Raw genomic sequence first — 25441 nt, forward strand, 5'->3', positions numbered from 1 at the left:
ATGAACCCAAACACTTAAGTAACGACAAAAAAGTGATGTTAGTGCATTTCACACAGCTATCATGTGTTTTAGGTCTTAAAAACTCATTTCTGACCGAAAGAGGAGTTTTCAGTACAAAACAACACTTGACGAACTTTTCACTCTAAGGAGTGATAGAGGAGCTCAAAACTAAGCGTAAAACAGTTTTCTAAGCGGGAAAAAAGAATTTACAAGCTTCAACATACAAATGAACCCCAACTCTTAAGAAATGTTTATTACATGATGTGGTACATTTTACACAGTCATAATGTGTCTTAAAACCTTAAAAACTCATTTGTGATGAAAAGAGAAGTTTCCAGTACAAAACAACACTTCGCTCTAAGGAGTGAGAGAGGAGCTCAAAACTATTATAAAAACGCTTCTGTCAGCCTAAATCGTCGAAAAACAGACTTTATTACATTGATTACACAAATGAATCCAAACACTTAAAACAACACTTTATCGCTCTGTTGAATGAGAGAAACGCATCGCTTAGCCTGAATCGACTTTAATACATTCAACACACAAATGAATTCAAACACTTTAGAAATGTTGAAAACAAGACGTTTATTGCATTTTACACATATGTTTTAGGTCTTAAAATGTAATTTCTGAACGAAAGAGAAGTTTTCAGTTCAAAGCAATAATTGATACAGTTTCTCTCTCTTGAAAAGACACAGGTTTAATATATCCATGTGTATAGAAATATGAGTATGAAAGCAGAGTTCATGTAAACTACGATGCAATTAGTAGTGGAGAGTGGACAGCTAGTGCAAAGAAGGTGAATAAACTGGTTGAAGGGCAGCTGAACTGTGGTAGGTGATAGGGAAAGCTGACTTTAAGAAATTTGAAGCCCCCCTGTTGAAGACAGGCAACATGACATGTAAATAACATAAGTTGCATGACATTCAGACCTTGCAGTGCTGAGATGATAGGGGAAGTATAATTTCGGCAAGTTTAAAAATAATGCTGCCAAAATTATACTCCCCCCAGTTTAAGCCCCCCCCTGTTGAAGTAGAAAAGAATGCATCACAGTACATTCTGGACACACCATGACATGTATGTAAAATAAATTACATGACATTCAGACCTTGCAGTTATTGCACTGCGGAGTTCATAGGGGAAGTATAATTTCGGCAGGATAATAATGCTTCCAAAATTATACTCCCCCTATTCGAACCCCCCTGTTGAAGATGCATCACAGGACACACTCTACACACCATGCCATTAATGTAAAATAAATTACATGACATTCAGACCTTGCAGTGTTGAGATCATGGGGGGGATTATTTCGGCAGGTTTAAAAATAATGCTGCCAAAATTATACTCCCCCCAGTTGAAGACCCTTGTTAAAGATAGAGTAAAATGTATCACAGAACATACTCTACACACCATGCCATGAATGCGAAATAAATGACATTACATTCAGACCTTGCAGTGCTGAGTTCATAGGGGAAGCATAATTTCGGCAGGATTAAAAATAATGCTGCCAAAATTATACTCCCCCCAGTCAAAGCCCCCTGTTGAAAATATTGTAAAATGCATCATATGACATACTCTACACACCATGACATTTATGTAAAATAAATTAAATGACATTCAGACCTTGCAGTCCTGAGATCATAAGGGGAGTATTATTTCAGCTGGCTGAAAAATAATGCTGCCAAAATTATATTCCCCAATTTGAAGCCCCCCTGTTGAAGATAGAGCAAAATACTTCACAGGTCATACTCTACACACCATGACGTGTATGACACATAAATAGCATGACATTCAGATCTTGCAGTGCTGAGATGATAGGGGGAGTATAATTTCGGCAGGTTTAAAATAATGCTGCCAAAATTATACTCTCCCCATTTAAAGCCCCCCTGTTGAAGACATAGTAAAATGCATCACAGGACATACTCTACACACCAAGCCATGAATGCGAAATAAATGACATTACATTCAGACCTTGCAGTGCTGAGTTCATAGGGGAAATATAACTTCAGCAGGTTTAGAAATAATGCTGCCAAAATTATACTCCCCCCAGTTGAAGACCCTTGTTAAAGATAGAGTAAAATGTATCACAGAACATACTCTACACACCATGACATGTATGAAACATAAATTGCATGACATTTAGAACTTGCAGTGCTGAGATCATAGGGGGCGTATAATTTCGGCAGGCTTAAAAATAATGCTGCTAAAATTATACTCCCTCCAGTTGAAGCCCCCCTGTTGAAGATAGAATAAAATGCATCGCAGGACATACTCTACACACCAAGCCATGAATGAAAAATAAATGACATTACATTCAGACCTTGCAGTTCTGAGATCATAGGGGGAGTACAATTTCGGCAGGCTTAAAATAATGCTGCCAAAATTATACTCTCCCCATTTAAAGCCCCCCTGTTGAAGACATAGTAAAATGCATCGCAGGACATACTCTACACACCATGACATGTATGACACATTAATAGCATGATAGTCAGACCTTGCAGTGCTGAGATGATAGGGGGAGTATAATTTCGGCAGTCTTAAAATAATGCTGCCAAAATTATACTCCCTCCAGTTGAAGCCCCCCTGTTGAAGACATAGTAAAATGCATCACAGGACATACTCGACACACCAAGCCATGAATGAAAAATAAATGACATTACATTCAGACCCTGCAGTGCTGAGTTCATAGGGGAAGTATAATTTCGGCAGGATTAAAATAATGCTGCCAACATTATACTCCCCCCAGTTTAATCTGATGAAGATATAGTAAAATGCATCACAGGACATACTCTACAAACCATGACATGTATGAAACATAAATTGCATGACAGTCAGACCTTACAGTGCTGAGATCATAGGGGGAGTACAATTTCGTCAGGCTTAAAAATAATGCTGCCAAAATTATACTCCCTCCAGTTGAAGCCCCCCTGTTGAAGATATAGGAAAATGCATCACGGGACATACTCTACACACCATGCCATGAATGCGAAATAAATGACATTACATTCAGACCTTGCAGTGCTGAGTTCATAGGGGAAATATAACTTCAGCAGGTTTAAAAATAATGCTGCCAAAATTATACTCCCCCCAGTTGAAGACCCTTGTTAAAGATAGAGTAAAATGTATCACAGAACATACTCTACACACCATGACATGTATGAAACATAAATTGCATGACATTTAGACCTTGCAGTGCTGAGATCATAGGGGGCGTATAATTTCGGCAGGCTTAAAAATAATGCTGCTAAAATTATACTCCCTCCAGTTGAAGCCCCCCTGTTGAAGATAGAATAAAATGCATCACAAAACATTCTGGCCACACCATGATATGTATGGAAAATAAATGACATTATATACAGACCTTGCAGTGCTGAGTTCATAGGGGGAGTATAATTTCGGCAGGCTTAAAAATAATGCTGCCAAAATTATACTCCCCCCATTAGAAGCCCTCCTGATGAAGATATAGTAAAATGCATTACAGAATATACTCTACACACCATGCCATGAATGCGAAATAAATGACATTACATTCAGACCTTGCAGTGCTGAGTTCATAGGGGAAATATAATTTAAGCAGGATTAAACATAATGCTGCCAAAATTATACTCCCCCCTGTCAAAGCCCCCTGTTGAAGATAGAATAAAATGCATCACAGGACATACTCTACACACCATGACATGTATGTAAAATAAATTACATGACATTCAGACCTTGCAGTCCTGAGATCATAAGGGGAGTATTATTTCAGCTGGCTGAAAAATAATGCTGCCAAAATTATATTCCCCAATTTGAAGCCCCCCTCTTGAAGATAGAGCAAAATACTTCACAGGTCATACTCTACACACCATGACATGTATGACACATAAATAGCATGACATTCAGATCTTGCAGTGCTGAGATGATAGGGGGAGTATAATTTCGGCAGGTTTAAAAATAAAGCTGCCAAAATTATACTCTCCCCATTTAAAGCCCCCCTGTTGAAGACATAGTAAAATGCATCACAGGACATACTCTACACACCAAGCCATGAATGAAAAATAAATGACATTACATTCAGACCCTGCAATGCTGAGTTCATAGGGGAAGTATAATTTCGGCAGGATTAAAATAATGCTGCCAACATTATACTCCCCCCAGTTTAATCTGATGAAGATATAGTAAAATGCATCACAGGACATACTCTACAAACCATGACATGTATGAAACATAAATTGCATGACATTCAGACCTTGCAGTGCTGAGATCATAGGGCGAGTACAATTTCGTAAAGCTTAAAAATAATGCTGCCAAAATTATACTCCCTCCAGTTGAAGCCCCCCTGTTGAAGATATAGGAAAATGCATCACGGGACATACTCTACACACCATGCCATGAATGCGAAATAAATGACATTACATTCAGACCTTGCAGTGCTGAGTTCATAGGGGAAATATAACTTCAGCAGGTTTAAAAATAATGCTGCCAAAATTATACTCCCCCCAGTTGAAGACCCTTGTTAAAGATAGAGTAAAATGTATCACAGAACATACTCTACACACCATGACATGTATGAAACATAAATTGCATGACATTTAGACCTTGCAGTGCTGAGATCATAGGGGGCGTATAATTTCGGCAGGCTTAAAAATAATGCTGCTAAAATTATACTCCCTCCAGTTGAAGCCCCCTGTTGAAGATAGAATAAAATGCATCACAAAACATTCTGGCCACACCATGATATGTATGGAAAATAAATGACATTATATACAGACCTTGCAGTGCTGAGATCATAGGGGGCGTATAATTTCGGCAGGCTTAAAAATAATGCTGCCAAAATTATACTCCCCCCATTAGAAGCCCTCCTGATGAAGATATAGTAAAATGCATCACAGAATATACTCTACACACCATGCCATGAATGCGAAATAAATGACATTACATTCAGACCTTGCAGTGCTGAGTTCATAGGGGAAATATAATTTAAGCAGGATTAAACATAATGCTGCCAAAATTATACTCCCCCCTGTCAAAGCCCCCTGTTGAAGATAGAATAAAATGCATCACATGACATACTCTACACACCATGACATGTATGTAAAATAAATTACATGGCATTTAGACCTTGCAGTCCTGAGATCATAGGGGGAGTATTATTTCAGCTGGCTGAAAAATAATGCTGCCAAAATTATATTCCCCAATTTGAAGCCCCCCTGTTGAAGATAGAGCAAAATACATCACAGGACATACTCTACACACCATGACATGTATGACACATAAATAGCATGATATTCAGATCTTGCAGTGCTGAGATGATAGGGGGAGTATAATTTCGGCAGGTTTAAAAATAATGCTGCCAAAATTATACTCTCCCCATTTATAGCCCCCCTGTTGAAGACATAGTAAAATGCATCACAGGACATACTCTACACACCAAGCCATGAATGAAAAATAAATGACATTACATTCAGACCTTGCAGTTCTGAGATCATAGGGGGAGTACAATTTCGGCAGGCTTAAAATAATGCTGCCAAAATTATACTCCCTCCAGTTGAAGCCCCCCTGTTGAAGACATAGTAAAATGCATCACAGGACATACTCTACACACCAAGCCATGAATGAAAAATAAATGACATTACATTCAGACCCTGCAGTGCTGAGTTCATAGGGGAAGTATAATTTTGGCAGGATTAAAATAATGCTGCCAAATTATACTCCCCCCAGTTTAATCTGATGAAGATATAGTAAAATGCATCACAGGACATACTCTACACACCATGACATGTATGAAACATAAATTGCATGACATTCAGACCTTGCAGTGCTGAGATGATAGGGGGAGTATAATTTCGGCAGGCTTAAAATAATGCTGCCAAAATTATACTCCCTCCAGTTGAAGAACCCCTGTTGAAGATAGAATAAAATGCATCACAAGACATTCTGGCCACATCATGACATGTATGACACATAAATAACATGACATTCAGATCTTGCAGTACTGAGATGATAGGGGGAGTATAATTTCGGCAGGTTTAAAAATAATGCTGCCAAAATTATACTCTCCCCATTTATAGCCCCCCTGTTGAAGACATAGTAAAATGCATCATATGACATACTCTACACACCATGACATTTATGTAAAATAAATTACATGACATTCAGACCTTGCAGTGCTGAGATCATAGGGGGAGTACAATTTCGGCAGGCTTAAAATAATGCTGCCAAAATTATACTCCCTCCAGTTGAAGCCCCCCTGTTGAAGACATAGTAAAATGCATCACAGGACATACTCTACAGACCAAGCCATGAATGAAAAATAAATGACATTACATTGAGACCTTGCAGTGCTGAGTTCATAGGGGAAGCATAATTTCGGCAGGATTAAAAATAATGCTGCCAAAATTATACTCCCCCCAGTCAAAGCCCCCTGTTGAAGATAGAATAAAATGCATCACAAGACATTCTGGCCACATCATGACATGTATGACACATAAATAGCATGACATTCAGATCTTGCAGTGCTGAGATCATAGGGGGAGTATTATTTCAGCTGGCTGAAAAAAAAATGCTGCCAAAATTATATTCCCCAATTTGAAGCCCCCCTGTTGAAGATAGAGCAAAATACTTCACAGGTCATACTCTACACACCATGACATGTATGACACATAAATAGCATGACATTCAGATCTTGCAGTGCTGAGATGATAGGGGGAGTATAATTTCGGCAGGTTTAAAAATAATGCTGACAAAATTATACTCTCCCCATTTATAGCCCCCCTGTTGAAGATGGAGTAAAATGCATCACAGGACATACTCTACACACCATGACATGTATGACACATTAATAGCATGATAGTCAGACCTTGCAGTGCTGAGATGATAGGGGGAGTATAATTTCGGCAGGCTTAAAATAATGCTGCCAAAATTATACTCCCTCCAGTTGAAGCCCCCCTGTTGAAGACATAGTAAAATGCATCACAGGACATACTCTACACACCAAGCCATGAATGAAAAATAAATGACATCACATTCAGACCCTGCAGTGCTGAGTTCATAGGGGAAGTATTATTTCGGCAGGATTAAAATAATGCTGCCAAAATTATACTCCCCCCAGTTTAATATGATGAAGATATAGTAAAATGCATCACAGGACATACTCTACAAACCATGACATGTATGAAATATAAATTGCATGACATTCAGACCTTGCAGTCCTGAGATCATAGAGGGAGTATTATTTCAGCTGGCTGAAAAATAATGCTGCCAAAATTATATTCCCCAATTTGAAGCCCCCCTGTTGAAGATAAAGCAAAATGCATCGCAGGACATACTCTACACACCATGACATGTATGACACATTCATAGCATGATAGTCAGACCTTGCAGTGCTGAGATGATAGGGGGAGTATAATTTCGGCAGGCTTAAAATAACGCTGCCAAAATTATACTCCCTCCAGTTGAAGCCCCCCTGTTGAAGACATAGTAAAATGCATCACAGGACATACTCTACACACCATGCCATGAATGCAAAATAAATGACATTACATTCAGACCCTGCAGTGCTGAGTTCATAGGGGAAGTATAATTTCAGCAGGATTAAAATAATGCTGCCAAAATTATACTCCCCCCAGTTTAATCTGATGAAGATATAGTAAAATGCATCACAGGACATACTCTACACACAATGACATGTATGAAACATAAATTGCATGACATTCAGACCTTGCAGTGCTGAGATCATAGGGGAGTACAATTTCGTCAGGCTTAAAAATAATGCTGCCAAAATTATACTAACCCCATTTGAATCCCCCCTGTTAAAGATAGAGCAAAATACATCACAGGACATACTCTACACACCATGACATGTATGAAACATAAATTGCATGACATTCAGACCTTGCAGTGCTGTGATGATAGAGGGAGTATAATTTCGGCAGGCTTAAAAATAATGCTGCCAAAATTATACTCCCCCCATTTGAAGCCCCCCTGTTGAAGATATAGTAAAATGCATCACAGGACATACTCTACACACTATGCCACGAATGCAAAATAAATGACATTACATTCAGACCTTGCAGTCCTGAGTTCATAGGGGTAGTATAGTTTCGGCACGCTTAAAAATAATGCTGCCAAAATCTCTCCCCAGTTGAAGCCACCCTGATGAAGATAGTCAAATGCATCACAGGACATACTCTACACATCATGACTCACAAGAACTTGTGTAGGACCCGTGTAGGGTTGTATACTTTAATAGGACAATTTTATAGTCTATGCGGACTTTGACTGTAAACCAGTGCAGTTATGATAGGACTGGACTAATCTGGTCAAATTTTCTAGTTTCAGTAGGGACCATGGCTGCAGCATTTGGAACTAACTGAAGTTGCTTTAAGTTACTGTAGGAACATCCTGACAGTAGTGCATTACAATAGTCTAGCCTTGAGGTAATGAAGGCATGTAATCATTTTTCTTTGTCATGCAGGGATCAGGCATTTCTTAGCCTGGCAATGTTATGGAGGAGTAGAAAAGCTGTTCAAGTAACACTAGATATGTGTTTAGCGAATGCCAAATCTGAATCTATAATAACGCCAAAATTAGCTGCTGAACCAGGTGTGACTAAGAAGTCGGCCAGATTTAACATTACGTCTGATAATTTATTTCTTGCAGCTTCTGAATAAAAGAGAAGTTTAAAGTTCAAAACAAAGCCGTTTAACTCTCTAAGGAGAGAAAGGAGCTCAGCATTGTGCTTCTCAGAGCCTGAAACATCAATCAACAGCCTTTCCTGCATTCAAGACACAAATGAAGGAATCCAGGGCCCACTGCACCAGCATATGATCTCACAATGGGTCTCATCCCGGTACATAATGGCAGTCTAAGGGTTAACTGTATTGAAGGAAAAGAAAAAAAAATCACATCATTTAATTTTGTCTCACTGTCCTTGGTCATAGTCTATAGTTCATAGATAAAAATATAAACAAACTGTTTCACTTTGTTCAAGCTTTAGAAATAAAACCATGATGGATACGGGCAGATTTCAGGATGGGAAATGACATTATCTTAATTCACAAAAATCAGGACTAAGAAAAAACACCACTATTTGCAAAGACATCTTTCCACACTAGAGGATTATAGATGATCTAAGTATGAACTGATTATCAAAAGTGTCTGAACCCCACCAAACGCTGTTAAAACACTGCAAATCTAGGCAGTCAAATTCACCATTGCAACCAACAGTCTCAAAACAACAGGGAATGTGTTTTTTTCAGTTCTTAATACTCCTGCCTGGATATCCATCTTTATAATCTTTTTTTTTACAGCACCATGTATGTACTCAGCCTGTATGCTGTGCTCCAGTCACTATAGCTGCACACTGCACTTGTTAAAATTGATAAATTGATATGAGATTTTATTTTTGGATAAATAAACCTTTATATACAGGTGCTGGTCAACGAATTAGAATAATTTGAAATAGTGCAATCATGAAATTCTTTGAATGCATTTTTTGTGCAGAAAGCAAATCAGGTGTTCACCGCACCTGTCCTACTCGTTAGACTAATCACAGAACTCGTTACCTGGAAAAAAAATTGCTCAACTGAGCTTTCCAAAAGGCCCATTTAGGCCTTTTAACTGTGACACTGTTGTTTTATTGAATTAGAATAATGGAGAAACCGTTTCATTGAATTAGAATAAATGCTCGAATTTTTGTTTTCTGTGAAGAGTGTTCACTGTGCAGTATAAAGTCAGGGTTGAGTAGAATTTCTAAGTTGTAAAATCAATCATGGGTAAGCAGCGCGACCTCTCAACCGGAATAGTGGCTCAAATTCAAGCCCTTCGCCAACAAGGCTTGACCCAAACTAAAATTGCTGAGCAGCTCGGCATCAGCCAGTCTTCCGTCTGCAAAGCTCTCAAGAAAAACTGCAGCAAGCGCACCAGCTGTTCCGGCGTCCGAAAAACTTCTGCTCGCGACAACAAGCAGCTGAGAAAGATCGCAGTCAGCAACCGGTTCAAGTCCACTTCCGAGCTCACCGACTTGTGGAACAAGCAGACCGGCGCTGATGTCTCCAGATCAACCACTTACCGTCGTCTGCGCGAACTCGGCTTCAAATCTCGCGTTCCAGCAGTAAAACCGATGCTGAACAAGAAACAAATGGAGAAACGGCTGAAGTGGGCCAAAGAACAGGACGAGTGGACAGCTGAAGACTGGCAGAAAGTGGTCTTCAGTGACGAATCACGCTTCTGCATCTCCTTCGGTGACCAAGGTCCTCGTGTCTGGCGTCGTGGTGGCGAAACCTACAACCACGAGTGCGTGAAAAGATCCGTCAAGTTTCCCCAGAGCGTTATGGTCTGGGAATGCATGTCCGCTCGAGGTGTAGGGAAACTCTGCTTCCTCAAGAAGACTGTCAATGCTGCCGTATATTCAGTTGTTCTGGAAACGTTCCTGATTCCGACTGTTGAGGAACAGTTCGGCGAAGAAGACTTCATATTTCAACAGGATCTTGCACCGGCTCATGCGGCAAAGTCGACCAAAGATTGGTTCACTAAAAAACAGCTTGAAGTTTTGGCATGGCCGGCTCAATGTAATTGAAAACCTTTGGGCCATCGTCAAGCGGAAAATTCGCGACAGAAAGCCTACTACGCTGGACCAACTGAAGCAGAACATCGCCACTGCCTGGGAAGCTGTGAGTGCGGAAACTTGCGACAAGCTGGTCAAATCGATGCCGCGGAGACTTCAGGCAGTCATACAAGCCAAGGGGGCAGCCACAAAATACTGAGAAAGTGATGATTGTAATTATAATAAAAATTATTCTAATTCAATGAAACGGTTTCTCCATTATTCTAATTCAATAAAACAACAGTGTCACAGTTAAATGGCCTAAATGGGCCTTTTGGAAAGCTCAGCTGAGCAAATAGGGTAACGAGTTCTGTGATTAGTCTAACGAGTAGGACAGGTGCGGTGAACACCTGATTTGCTTTCTGCACAAAAAATGCATTCAAAGAATTTCATGATTGCACTATTTCAAATTATTCTAATTCGTTGACCAGCACCTGTATATTTAACTGTTTGTTTATTTAAATGTCTTTTTCCCCAAAGGTACACAAAGCACTATAATGGGCACTGTGATGTTTTGACTTGTGCTCTGCTGGTAAAACTTGGGTCCAGTCATTCACATAAATGTTACTTTGACACATACCAGGCCGCAAAAATGGTTTTCTCAAAGTATAACATATTTTCAATGTATACTGCCTCTGCCCTTACTTTTTAAACTGGTGCTGATGTAGCAGGTTGAAGATCACTACATGATGTAGAGCATGAGGGTGCCAGTGAGAGAGGAGGAGCCTTCAATTGCTGACACAACCTCCTTCAGTTTTTTTACAATATCTGGTAACTTTAAGTAAAAAAAAAAAAGAACACGATTAAAGAATTTGTGGGATGTCACATAACTTGTTTTTTGTTGAGAGACAAATAATACATACTGTGGTATGTTACATACCTTTAAGTGCTGACACTATGTCCTCAATGAGCACAGATCTCTTTTTCGGAGGCTGCACAAAGCTCTCTTCACTCTCAGCATCTATCAGACTCTTTAACACAACAAAGCAAATTTGCCAGTGTTAAATCAGCAATGTGAGTTTTAAATGTAACTTGATTTACATGTTAAAAACAGAAACCTGAGTGATTAAAAACGAGTGAAAACAGAATGCCCTGAAATCAGCTCGCACACACCCGACCTCTCTCTTCCTTTGTCACGTGACCCCGCGCGGTTGCGCGCAAGGCACACTAGATGTGCTGCAGCAGCAGTTCAGTTCAGCGAGTCTTCAGCACGGCAACAGATAGGCTTCTTCTCCCCCGTGTCCCACCAGCCAGGTAACATACACATCAAGTAAAATTGTACCGTTTGCCCTCTAAGCCCAACGTGAAATCATTTTGTTGTGCAGTAAAATGTCTCATACAGCACCACGTGCGCTAAAAAGTGCCCTTTTTCCCCCAGAGCACTTGCCCCCAAAATGTCTGTGCACACCACTGGCTGAAACTCACAATTTCCAGTGAATTATTTATGGTTGTGGATTCCAGGCCAACAACTCTTACATCTGAGTCTGTATCTGTATCACACAGTGGAGGGGCTGTGTTGGGATCAGAGCATTTTCTCTTCCTGAGATCTTCTTTAAGAGCCTCAACCATGTGCTTTTGTGCCTTTTTGACAGTGTGTGAGCACAAAATTAAATAAAAAATGTAAAAATGTTAAACTTAGAGACACCCACAATCACAGAAATCGAAAGAGTTCTGCTGATGTCACGATCAAGTCAATTTAATTTTTGTGCTAAGAATGGTCTATTATCCAAAAACATCTAGTTAACATTGTTTCTGTGGTCAGAAAACTACTAGTAATAAATCTGAGGAGGAATGACAGTAATAGCCTACAATATGTAATTATACAGCTGATGTATAATGGGGAACCGCAATGTAGGCCTGATCAAAAAAGGTGATGTAATTGATGATGACCAATAAGTAACCTGATGAAGGTAATAATCACAAATTTGGAAAATTCCCAGAAAACTACAAAGGAAGCAACAAGATGCCATAAACCTAAAGTAATGCAGATGTTTGCAGTATAATTTGATAAATGCCAGGATAACAAGTTTTTGTAAGATGGTAAACACAGGATTATACTTTTTATTCATAATATATTTCTATTGCATTTTCTATTGTTTTTCTAAACAGTAAAGAAAAAGCTAAAGTTAAGTTAACTTTGTTTAAATTGTCCAGGCCTGCATCATAGGCGGGATAATCTAATATAATGTAGCATAATATAATAACAAACATAATATTATAGTAATAAATAACGTCTGCCTTCATTATGTCTGTGAATCATACAATTGTGCAAGAAATACCTTGCACAATAAGGCATTCAGGTTAGGTCTTGAGTTCACAATTTCAAGCACCTGAAAAAATACAGTTCTAAATAAATACTGATTTTCTTATATAAACTGACACAAACTACTTATAATGAAACACAATTGGATAATATTCTTGTTAATAATATAGTTGTAGTGAAAAAATAGTAGGCTTCTATATTAAAGGAATAATGCTTTGTAGTCAAAATTGTAGTCAACCTTTGCCTTATTCTTTGGGTTAACACAAAGTGCAGTAGTTGTGATGTCTGGGTTCTAAACGGAACCTGTAAACATAAAACAGACTTCAAAGGTCCACGGTGTATAAAAAAACTAGCAAGTTAATGTGCATGCATTTAATTCTCAACAATTAATTAACAACTGTATGAGGTAAATCAAAATGCTGCAAAAATACCTTTCTTGTAGGTTCTTCTGTATGTGAGGACTTGCTAAAATCACTAGAGCACAGAAAAAGTGATCTTACAAAAAAACATAAAGGAATTGGATACATGATGTCTAAGCAGAGCACACAGTATAATATACTTTTACAACACTGCTAGAAGCAGTGTGTTGCAATCTTTGGGACACTTGGCTGTAAGTACTGGTCCACTCATGGCAATCAACAGACACATTTAGACAGCTAGCTAAACCGTATCAAAGCTCAGGTTACGTCACATTCAGATAATCTTGTGACCCTTTTTAAAATTCTTCAATATTTTTTGCACTACTTTAGCAAAACTGTGTATGTGTACACAACAATACCTTTTAACTAGTAATTACAAATAAAACTGAACATGTGACTAACCTTTCCTTTCGTTTTAAGGGTTGTTCTGCTTTTGTTCTTCATGTTCAAAAAGATCTGTTGAAACATACTACATTTTATTACAACGTATTATTGCACATATTATAATATTATAATAAAGCACTTTGGAACAACTATATTCATTACATACTACTTAAAACAAAAAGACACTGAGATTTGAATCTAATGAAGCTTTGCACTGCACTGCACAGCCTCTGCTAGCTTGCTATCTAGGTTATCTCACTAGCTAGTTAGCTAGTTAGTTAGCAAACTAACGTTCACAGTGGTTAGCTAGCTAGTTAACTAACATTCACATTCGTAGCTTAAAGTTAAAACGATGGTCTTATTTGGTTTTGTCGTCATTTACATTAGGTAAGATCACATGTTCTGAACTCTGTGCTACTTATTTACTAGTCCACCATCAGATAACGTTTTCAAAAGTCGTTCACCAGCCCTTACCCAGCCACTGCGCCCTACTAATAAGAGCCCTGCTCATTCAGCGCAGCTCCCCGCAGCCTTCAGCTGCTCCGCCTCACCCAGACAGAGGCTGCGCTCTAACTAAGGCATACCTGCTGAACAGTGTTGGGAGTAACGCCGTTACTTTTTTTCAGTAACGAGTAATCTAACTAATTACTCTGACTGTAACTATAACGCCGTTACCATTTTCTGACACCCCGTTACTGCACGTTACTTTAGCCGCTCTATGAACTTTTTTTTTGTTTTAACTTAGCTTTGCCCTGGTTAATCCCTCCTCTTTCCACCGGAGTCAAGCTATCCGCGCTTCGGAAATTCCTAGTCGAGTCATCCGCGCTTTAAATTTAGATGCGCGTATACGCGCGATTTTACGGTAAACAGACGCGCAGGCGGAGAGCACGCTAAAAAACACAGAGAAGGGGAGACCGAGGGGAGACATACATTAAGCCCAGAAACGAGAAGAAAACGGAAGAAAAAATAACTCACCTCACTGTATTTTGTGCAGTACATTATCTATTTGATATAATACCATAACAATCCCATCAGTGTTAAAGAGAGAGAGTTTTATATTAATATTATTTTTTCAATCCATGCTTCAAATTAAATTTCTCATTGTTTTCCCATAATGCCAAAACAGGTCCACTACCATTTGAAAGAGTCCATCCTAGGGTATCACCTCTGCAAGTATGGGCAAATTCCACTGTATTGTTTATTTTATATTAATTAAACAAAATTTTATGCACGAATAAAATACATTCCTCATGATTTTCCCATAATGCCAAAATAGGTCCACTGCCATTTGAAAGAGTCTGTCCTAGGCTATGACTCCTGCAAGTTTGGGCAAATTTTACTGTATTGTTTATTTTATATTATTTGTTTTATTTTTTTTTCATGCTTAAAATTAAATTTCTTTTGATTTTCCCATAATGCCAAAATAGGTCCACTACCATTTGAAAGAGTCTGTCCTAGACTATGACTCCTGCTAGTTTGGGGGAAAAAATTTTATGCTCAAAAATGTTTTTTTTTTCATGATTTTCCCATAATGCCAAAACAGGTCCACTACCATTTGAAAAAGTCTGTCCTAGGCTATGACCACAGGATTCAAGGGGAAATACTGGCTACCACACAAGACCACAAGGAAAAGGAGAACTTTGACACTTGGACTTTGTTGTACTTTGTTTTATTTGTTTTGGCATTATGGGAATATCATGAGAATTTTCATTTAAAGCATGTGTTTAAAAAAATTAATTCAAAATAAACAATACAGTAAAATCTACCCAAACTTGCAGTGGTCATAGCCGAGGACAGACTCTTTCAAATGGTAGTGGACCTGTTTTGGCATTATGGGAAAATTATGAGAAATTTAATTTTAAACATGAACAAATAAATTAATATAAAATAAACAAAACAGTAAAATTTGCCCAAACTTGCAGGAGTCATAAAAAAAAAAATAATACAATTTATATAAAATAAACAATACAGTGAAATTTGCAGAGGTGATAGCCTATGTTGTACTCTTTCAAATGGTCATGGACCTGTTTTGGCATTATGGGAAAATCATGAGAAATTTATTTTTAAGCATGAATAAAAAAATGTAAATTAAAAAAAAAAAAAAAACAATACAGTGAAATTTGCCCAAACTTGCAGGAGTCATAGCCTAGGATGGACTCTTTCAAATTGTAGTGGACCTGTTTTGGCATTATGGGATATTAAAAATATATATATATTTTTTCAGCATAAAAAAAGAAAATTATTATAAAATAAACAATACAGTGTAATTTGCCCAAACTTGCAGGAGTCATAGCCTAGGACAGACTCTTTCAAATGGTAGTGGACCTATTTTGGCATTATGGGAAAATCATGAGAAATTTAATTTTAAACATGAATAAAAAATAAAGAAAATGAATATAAAATAAACAATACAGTGAAATTTGCCCAAAATTGCAGAGGTGATAGCCTATGTTGTACTCTTTCAAATGGTAGTGGACGTATTTTGGCTTTATGGGAAAATCATAAGAAATTTAATTTTAAGCATGAATAAAAAATAAAACAAATAATATAAAATAAACAATACAGTGATATTTGCCCAAACTTGCAGGAGTCATAGCCTAGGACAGACTCTTTCAAATGGCAGTGGACCTATTTTGGCATTATGGGAAAATCATGAGGAATTTATTTTATACATGCATAAAATTTTGTTTAATTAATATAAAATAAATAATACAGTGAAATTTACCCATACTTGCAGAGGTGATACCCTAGGATGGACTCTTTCAAATGGTAGTGGACCTGTTTTGGCATTATGGGAAAACAATGAGAAATTTAATTTGAAGCATGGATTGAAAAAATAATATTAATATAAAACTCTCTCTCTCTCTCTTAAACACTGATGGGATTGTTATGGTATTATATCAAATAGATAATGTACTGCACAAAATCTACAGTGAGGTGAGTTATTTTAATCCATTTTCTTCTCGTTTTTGGGCTTAATGTATGTCTGAATTAATATTACCGACTGAAACGTGTCTGTCTCCCCTTCTCTGTGTTTTTTAGCGTGCTCTCCGCCTGCGCGTCTGTTTATGTAAAATCGCGCGTATACGCGCATCTAAATTTAAAGCGCGGATGACTCGACTAGGAATTTCCGAAGCGCGGATAGCTTGACTCCGGTATTTTGGCATTTTGGTAAAATCATGAGAAATTTAATTTTAAACATGAATAAAAAATATATATAATAATAATAATATAAAATAAACAATACAGTGAAATTTGCCCAAACTTGCAGAGGTGATAGCCTATGTTGTACTCTTTCAAATGGTAGTGGAGCAGTTTTGGCATTATGGGAAAATCATGAGAAATTTAATTTTAAACATGCATACAATTTTTTTAATTAATATAAAATAAACCATACAGTGAAAATTGCCCACACTTGCAGAAGTGATAGTCTAGGATGGACTCTTTTACAAGGTACTGGATCTGTTTTGGCATTTTCTCGTTTCTGGGCTTAATGTATGAATTAATATAACTGACTGAAGCGTGTCGGTCTCCCCTTCTCTGTGTTTTTTTTAGCGTGCTCTCCGCCAGCGCGTCTGTTTACCGTAAAATCGCGCGTATACGCGCATCTAAATTTAAAGCGCGGATGACTTGACTGGGAATTTCCGAAGCGCGGATAGCTTGACTCCGGTCTCTTTCCGGTGAACTCGAGCTTCTGGCCGCTGTGCCTGTGGTTTGGCGTGGTGAAGTGAGGCACAATTGTGACGATTTGCGTGCTCTAATCAATTCAGTGATTGCCGTGGACAGGCCAATTTCCGATGTAAGGACGTCAAGCTCTTTTTAGCTGCTTCGGTTTTTGTGGTGCTGCTGCTTTCTCTTTTAGAGCTTAGATTCTCTGCCCGAACCCGACCTAACCCGAGGACCGACCCGAAATCGGGCTCCTATTTTTATTTTATATAATCACAATGTTGCTAAGTAACCAATTATTATTGTTCACTAAAGCCAACAAAATAGCGAAAACTGAAAGTGAAAAAAAACATTTGTGTTAACTGAATCTAATAAAAACGGTAATTAAAAGGAAGAAACATAACTATCTGGAACTGTAGTTTGTGTTTATAAAACTAACTAAAACTAACTGAAATTACTGATAGAAAACCCTAATTTTCGTGTTTAATTTACTTATAAGCGCTGTTTTCACTCATGGAGTTGCACAGCGGGCGGTGTTGTGCCGATTCTGTTTGCAAAGCGGAGTCAGATTCAGCAGGGAGTCGGATACGGCAGAGCAGCAGCAGCGCGCGGCACCTCGTGGTCAGTGGCGTTAGTCCTTGTGTAAAGCGCTCGCGCTAGCCGCAAAATACAACAGAAAACACTGAGAAACTGCAGAATTATGTATGGGATTAGAATATGAGCGCCAGGCAGATGAAAGTGAAACAGGAGATACAGTAGGTGAGAACATTTACCTGTGAGTAGCTCATACCAAAACAGGCAAATCTCTCTCTTTCTCTATCTCTCTCTTTCTCTCTCACGTTTCTTAGACTGATCTCTCTGATAAGATGTGTGAAAACTAAAAAAAACTAGCAAGTCCACTCTAAAAACTTACTGAACAGAAAAAATAATAATAAAATTAAACTATAATAAAAATGAAAAATGTAATCACATAGCTGGGCGCACGTGAACGCCTCCGCGTTTGACTTGCAGCACTGTGTGTAGCTGTTCTTAATCATTTTAATTAAATAATAGTTACATGCTTCTATGTTACAGTGTTAATTAACATAATTCTAATTATATTTCGCTCATTCAATCAGCCGGAAAACAGACAGTTTATGGGGCGGATCGGGTCGGGCTCATAATGACAGTTCATGTTTCGGGTTGGGTCGGGCTCGGGCAAAACGTGCACGGCTCGGGCTCGGTTGGGTAGGATTTTTTGGTCCCGATCTAAGCTCTATTCTCTTTTGGTGAAGCTGTTATATTAATACCATTTTTACGGTCATTCGATTGTTGTTTTTGTCCATTCTTTTGTTTTGTTCATATATAAATATTTCCTTTGAGTGTGGCTTGGTTTGTTTAATTTCATCCCCAGACGCGCTATTCCGTTTTTTTCCGTTTTAGTAATTTTCTTTGGTTGTGTGGAGAATTTCGTTTTTTTTTTTTTTAAATTCGTTAGATTATATTTTTGTCAACATTTTGGGTATATTTTCGTTTGTTATTTTTCTAATAATAATAGTAAATACATAATTGATTTCCTTTTTTTGACGGGCAAATAATAAAAGTAATGCCATAGTTACTTTTACTGGTAACTAGTTACTTTTATAGTGGAGTAACTCCATTAGTAACTCAGTTACTATTTTGGAGAAGTAACGAGTAACTATAACTGATTACTATTTCAAAGTAACGTGCCCAACACTGCTGCTGAATGATGATAACTCCCCGTGATCACTGTCCCAAAGTTTTGCTTTCAATTCTGTAGAATTAAAAATCCAAAAAATAACACTATTTCTAAATATAAGCCTATTGTAAGATTAATTATATTACAAATTTAAAATGCATAAATTAGAGTAAACTGTTTAACAAAGCTTATGTAGAGTATGGTCATTATGGACATCATTTTCACTGCTCTTTATGTTCTATGTACTTGGGGACAAGGAAAAAAGGCCAACACGATGTGAAGCATGTCAGTTTGTATTTGATGCAGATACAAATCTTAAAAATGTCTCATTTTTTTAATGATTCGTTTGTCATGCCAGATTAAAGACATTCTTGAAAACCCAATTTACATTTATCTAGAGAGACAGCAGATAAAGAAGGGGTTCTGAATGACATACAGTTTGGAGCAGAGTACAGAAAATTAAGACAAACTGGCCAACTATGTGAACATGATATTAGTTTACTGTGGAACCTTGATGAAATTCCAACTTTTAAAAGTACCAGATGTGGCCAGTTCAGTGTCAGGTTATTGAACTACAGCCTAAAGACAGGAAAAGGACATTTGTATGCCATGTATTTGGCTTGGAGAAAAGAAACCAAACATGCACTCTCTCCTTTGTAGATAAACTCTCTTATCTCTACAAAAGGATGAAAAGGATGGTATCGCATGAAGACATCCACAGAATAGAGAACAGCGGTCCAAGGTGTTTGCACTCATATGTAGCTCAGACTCTGTTGCCCGCCCATTAATTCAGAACACTGAACAATTCAATGGGCTGTATGGGTGTGATTTTTGCTGTCACACAGGTGGAGGACCCTATCCATTCAGAAGACCAGAACCTGTTCTCAGATCTGAGGCAAAACATTATGACCATGCTATGTCAGTCATGGGGTGAAAGGCCCATCTGTATTGATGAGGTTAAAAAACGTTTTAGATGATTGATGGCTTTTTTCCTGAGTACTAACATAGTGTTTGTCTTGGTGTGACTCCACAGAAGGTGAATATTTGACTGGATTCAATAAATCACAGCAAAAAGTATATGCAGAAAAACAGAAAAAAAACATAAATTTTGGAAAGCTTCAGAGTTGAGGTCATTTCTTCGTTTCTATTCATTGCCACTTGTATGTAATGTTAATTCAGCAGAAATGGTCATCCAGTTTGAGGTGCTGTATGGCACTGCAAATGTGTTGTTCAATGTACACCTGCTGACACACATTGCAGCCAGCGTACCAAAATGGGGTCCTTTGTGGGCAACTTCTAAAATTTTTTTTCATTCAATGGCACTCTTGTGAAGTACAATGGAACTAAACATGTGCCTGTCCAGATTGTAAAGAGATTCCTTAGGTGGAATAGTCTATCTAAAAAGGGGAGTAAAGTGCATAAAGAATGCAACCAATGACATCAAAGATCTCTTCTCTCAGCTTCAGAACATCAATTGTTTCAATACCAAATCAGAATACCTCAGTGGAAATGTAAGGGTGTTTGGTACTGCTTCAAACTGAGTGTCTTTATAACACAACCTAGCCACTAAAGCCTTTAATGATGGTCCAGTAACAAAGTCCACGCATTAAAGTCATTTCCTTTTAGATGATGTATATTTCCACTCTGATGGTAACAACAGGTTGCAGAAGATAAATAATTCTATTGAAGAATTACAAGATGGAAAACTGTAAATTGTGCAGGTGAAAAAACGTGCTGTGTGGGGGTGGAGGAGCTTGTTAGGTCAGAAAGAAAACTCAGTTAAACACTTCATCTATGTTCGTGCATGAGATATCTGAGTCAAATACATGCAGGGTTTATCAAAGGAAAATGTGTCATGATCAAGAGCAAAAAACATATGCCATTCCTCTACCAAATAATGTAGAGAGAGACTGAAAATGTTTTACAGATCCAAAATGAGATTTTTGTCACATTTAACATAAAATTATGGAATCACATGGAAAGATCTATTCAATAGAGAGCAGTGGTACTGAGTTGGTGCTTTGGGGATGAGGTGGGGTGGTGACCATCTAATACTCTGACCTTACTAATGCTTTTCATTCTGAATGCAATCAAAGCTTTCTACAGAGAGTAATGACAGCATGCTAGAATAATTTTAATACCCTTGATTTCTGTAGAAACAAAAAATGAGCAGGTGTTCCAGTAGTTATAGTCTATATGAATTAATGCTTTTTTTCATTTTATTTGTCACGTTGAAAAAGACAAACAATTTGAAGACAATAATTAATTGCTTGTCAAAAATGTGTACACATGTTTTCATATGTTCAATATTTATGAAAAATTAAATACATTAGAAAATTCACTTTAGATCTGTTTTCTTTCTGTTTATTTTTAATGTTGGAAGTGTAAAACTACAATAATCAATACTATAAAATACTTACTTTATACTACAATACTTAATTTAAAGAAAATTTTATGTGAGAATGAATGTAAGAATGTTTTTAATAATACACCGATACATACATACATACATATTACATGACAATAATGTACATTTTATTGCCTGAATGTAATAGGAAAGTAACTCGTTTAATTTAATGTGACACTGGAATCATGTTTGCTTTAGAATGTGAGTGAAGTCCATTCAATTGTTTACGTTGGATTAAAGCATAATATAAAAAGCAAATCTTTCATTTTATTATATTTGAAGTAATAACGTAAAAATGGTTTCATATTTAAATATACATTAGTTAAGTATACTTAATATTTGACAAAAAGCAACACAGGAAATTTTGTTTTCCAAATTGTACCATAGCATAGTGTAAAAGGTATTTCTTTTTTTACAAAATATACTTTTTAAATAATATACTTAAAATAGAATTATATGTAAAAACACTTTGGTTAAATTTGCTTTAGTATGTTTAGATTTAAATGTATTCTCTATCAACACATTAAAGTATAATTTAAGATGTATTACTTTAAAATACATTTTATAAAAATACAAAAAAGGTATATTTTATGTGTACTTTTCTAAAGTATAGGAAATGGAAAATATAATTTTAGTATTCTTGACCTTTTTTAAATATACTGTCAGTGCTCTTAAAAGTACTTCGTATTCACAAAGAAGTGAGAGAGGAGCTCAGGCTAAGAATGTGTATGCCTTCATTACCTCAGGGTCAGACTATGCGCTACTGTCAGAATGTTCCTGCAGCTAGTTCAAAACGCTGCAGCCAGGATCCTTACTAAAACTAGAACATTTGATCATATTAGTCCAGTCCTATAAGCATTGCACTGGCTTCCAGTCAAATTCTGCATAGACTATAAAGTTCTCCTGTTAATGTATAAAGCCCTACATGGGCTCGCTCCTGAGTATTTGCGAGACCTCATCACTGCGAGACCTCATCACTGCCATTACTTAGATCACAATGTGCTGGTTTCTTATAGTTCCCAGAATTTAGAAGAGCTCTGCAGGAGAAAGAGCTTTCTCTTATAAAGCACCCCAACTCTGGAATAATCTCCCCGAATATGTTCGGGACACAGTCTCAAGACAAAAAAATTACTTGTTTAGTTTAGCTTTTGGTAATTAATGTTTTTCTCATTAGATAAGGTTGCAGATCCAGGGGTTCATGGATATAGGGAATTGTGGTAAACTGAGATGCTGGTGCTGTGGAGTGGGTGGATGCCGGTGTTTCAGGGTGCCTCCGTGTCTATGCTACCTTCTGGCTCTCTCCCTTTAGTTAGGCTGTTTTATTCAGATCTGCCGAAGTCATTAGCCACACTGATAATGTTTTATATTTTCTGTTTTACACAAATCCATTCAAAACGAATTCCATCTCTCTGCTTTTCTCCGAGTCACTGACTGCCCACCTGTCTGACCCGATACCGAGGGATGCTGGACCCTCATGTCCCCTGTCCGGCCAGACTGATGGAAGTTTCTGAAGTCAGCCTTTTCCATCACCTACCACAGATCAGCTGCTCATCATCCATCTTACTCTTCACTACAGATTACATCCAAGCCCACATGAACTGTAACTGCTTCCATTAGTGGCGCTGTTATACTCCTGTTATACTATAAAACCTATGTGGATGAGGAAGAGGACATTTTAAAAAGCCGTTTGGCCAGTGGTAAGAAGGTCACCACTTATATGTGAGTCTAGGTCCTCCCAAGGTTTCTTCCTCCTCCAGCTCTGAGGGAGTTTTTCCTTATCTCTGCGCTCACTGGGGATTCTGTATTCTGTATTTTCTATGTTTAATGTTTTGCCTGATTCTTTCCCTTTGATCATGTAAATAAATTTGAAATTTGATATAGAACTTTGGGTAGCCTTAAATCGCACCTGTCAAGACACCATTTATCACAATTAAAAGGAAAAGAAGTGTTAGCATTTAAATTTCCTCAGCATCGCCTGGCCTCGGCTTCTGGGACTTTAGCCCCGATTATTTTTTTAAGCTGTATTATTAATGAGGAGACAGGCCACTGGCCGTGTGTGAAGGGAAAATCAGCTTGCTGGTTTTGCGGAGCGCAGTGGGCTAGTACGGAAGCCTCATAGTATATGATGTCTATGGGAAGCTAATAAACTACACATTATAGTGTTAAACATTATATATCAGGATACGCTGAAGACACCCAGCTCTACCTCTCAACCAAACCTAATGTTGCACTTTCACCTTCATCCCTCATTGACTGTCTCGCTGAAATAAAACGTTGGGACAGAAGTCATTTGGATTCATTTTGGATTCGACACACTTACAACCTGAAGAAGAAGAAGTAGAAAAAGAAGAAGAAGTTTGAAAAGTCAGCTTCTTATTAACATGATGTGCTTGAAATACCAGTTTGGTGATTGTGAACATTAACTTTTATTTTAATTTCTGTTTGGTTTCTTGTCAGAATGAATCCTGACTCCAGTGCAGTGAAAAGTTCAAGAGAAGCCAGAAAACTGGAAGAACTGTAAAGCGGAAGACATCAGATATGAATCCATGCGTCATTTATTTTATAAGGACTTCAGAGTTTGACTGGCAAAACAATTAGATTAAACTGTTGTTCTTCACACTGAGGAAAAAATAGTTAAAGAGTATTGTTTGCTGTGTCTCTGCAGATTTTGTTGAACAATAAAAAATGTCATGCAGTACTTTGCATAAAAAATGCTTATGTTTAACAGCGATTTAATACTGACTTCAAAATAAAGCAGTAAGGTATCATTCTGTTGTGAAAACACTTATGTAAATAAAAACACAATACACATATATATTTTTTGAAAGTCTGATCAATACAACTATATACAAAATTACAGTATGCATGAAACATTAACAGGCTAATTTACTATTCAGCTGCTGCCTTTTTTTAACAGTGATTTAATTAAAAAAAATGTTTTTAAAATAATTTACTGTTAACTACTGCCAGTTAGGTACTGTGATTTTATTTCACAGTAAGTTACTTGTCAATTACTGCCAGTTACTTACTGTAAATTTCACAGTACATTTTTACAGTGTAAATTTTCTTTGATTAAATTTGCAATAAAACAGAACTTTTGTTGATTGGTACTAAATCAACACTAAGTAAATCCCATAACTTTCACATTCCTGTTGATAACTTCTCCATCTCTCCCTCCCCTCAGGTCAAGAATTTGGGTGCCATTCTCAAAAGAGTACTTTCCTTCGGATCCCATGTCAATAGTTGGTCAGCCTACTTCCATCTCCGGAAAATTAATCGTCTTTGTCCTTCTCTTACTGCTTACACTACAACTAATCTGGTCCACAGTCTGGTTACCTTACGTTTAGACTACACTGAAAAAAGAGAATTGTTGGACCAACTTAAAAAAAATACTTAAATTGGTAACACATAAATAAATTAAGTTTTTACAAATTAAGTAAACAAGTTAGATTAACACAATTCCTTTAAGTTAGCTCAACGTAATTATTTGATTACTTTCAAGTTGATGGTTTTCATTATCTCAACTTAAATTTAAGGCAAATCAACTTAAATTATCCAGTTTATCTAACTTAATTATGTGCTTCATAGTTTTAAAGTACACTGTAAAACATTTCAAGTTGTTTAAACTCAGCATAATAAGTTCTCCTGCTGCCTTAAAAGGCTGAGTTAACTCAATGTGGTATTCTCAACATATTTGGTATATTATTATTTAACTGCAAATACTGACAGTATAATACTGGAGCAGCATAAGAATAAACTCAGTAGAGAGTGAACTCTGCAGCTCAAAGCCAGCATACTGTAATCACTAGGAACACAGAATAAAGATAATATGCTCTTACAGCCCACAAACACTGAGACCTGGCAATCAAATTTTATTATAATATTGCACGCCTAGGATAAGGTAGCTTTGGGCAACAGACAACACAAAGATGGTAAGTAAGGGAGAGGCCACAACCAATATGCAGATATATGGTGCCAGGAGTCTATAGGAAAGCTGCATGAACCAACACTCTAGAAA

The sequence above is a fragment of the Astyanax mexicanus genome, chromosome 24, assembly GCF_023375975.1.
Source record: "Astyanax mexicanus isolate ESR-SI-001 chromosome 24, AstMex3_surface, whole genome shotgun sequence".
In the NCBI taxonomy this organism is placed as follows: Eukaryota; Metazoa; Chordata; class Actinopteri; order Characiformes; family Acestrorhamphidae; genus Astyanax; species Astyanax mexicanus.